The sequence below is a fragment of the Myotis davidii genome, unplaced genomic scaffold (genome assembly GCF_000327345.1).
Source record: "Myotis davidii unplaced genomic scaffold, ASM32734v1 scaffold821, whole genome shotgun sequence".
NCBI classification, from domain to species: domain Eukaryota; kingdom Metazoa; phylum Chordata; class Mammalia; order Chiroptera; family Vespertilionidae; genus Myotis; species Myotis davidii.
This window is the reverse complement of record NW_006295269.1, coordinates 2,510,530-2,511,049: the sequence shown is the minus strand read 5'-3', so window position 1 is coordinate 2,511,049 and position 520 is coordinate 2,510,530. Positions and strand designations below refer to the sequence as shown.

Here is a 520-nt window from a genome sequence, read left to right as displayed (position 1 = left end):
CGGGCCGGGGCTGCCGACACCGGCCCCACCGCACAACCACGCCCCTGACCAGCGGCAGGGCGGGGGGGAAATGCGCACAGCACGTTCTGGGTGTCAACACGCCTTTAGGAGCCAGTTGCTCTGCAAAAGTGGCCGAAGCGCTCAGTCCGATCCCATAGACAGTTCCCAGAGTCTGCAATTAAGGCTGTCTCCGTGTGTACGAGCGGCCAGTACTCGCTTCGTGTGCAAGTCAGAGCCCTTCCCAAGGTCACGTCTCTGACCCGGGGCCCTCGGAGAGGGGCGCCAGGCGGTCCCCAGACCTGCGGCCAAGCACCGGCCGGGCCCGGGCGGGGACCGAGACCGCGCGGCCTGTGCTCCGGGTGCCCCCTCCCAGCCCCCCGGGCCCGCTGCGGCTGGTCCCCTAGGCCTGGGGAGGGGAGGCGGGGGTCCCCGGAGAGGGCCCCGGCCTCCCGGCAGCACTAACTTCTCAGCCAGCAGCTCCTCTATTCTCCTTCTTTTCTTCTCCCTAAAAGAAAGAGAG

At 68.1% G+C, this 520-nt stretch overlaps 1 protein-coding gene across 1 annotated transcript in view; it reads right to left on the bottom strand.

Annotated features, from left to right (window-relative positions):
* UBA3 (ubiquitin like modifier activating enzyme 3) overlaps window positions 1-514 on the bottom strand; it is a 21,347-nt gene extending 20,833 nt beyond the window's left edge. The window contains exon 1 of the mRNA XM_006769940.2: window positions 464-514. The gene's annotated coding sequence lies outside the window, so the exon portion shown is untranslated. The remainder of the gene's footprint in view (window positions 1-463) is intronic.
* Between the last annotated feature and the right edge of the window lie 6 nt (window positions 515-520).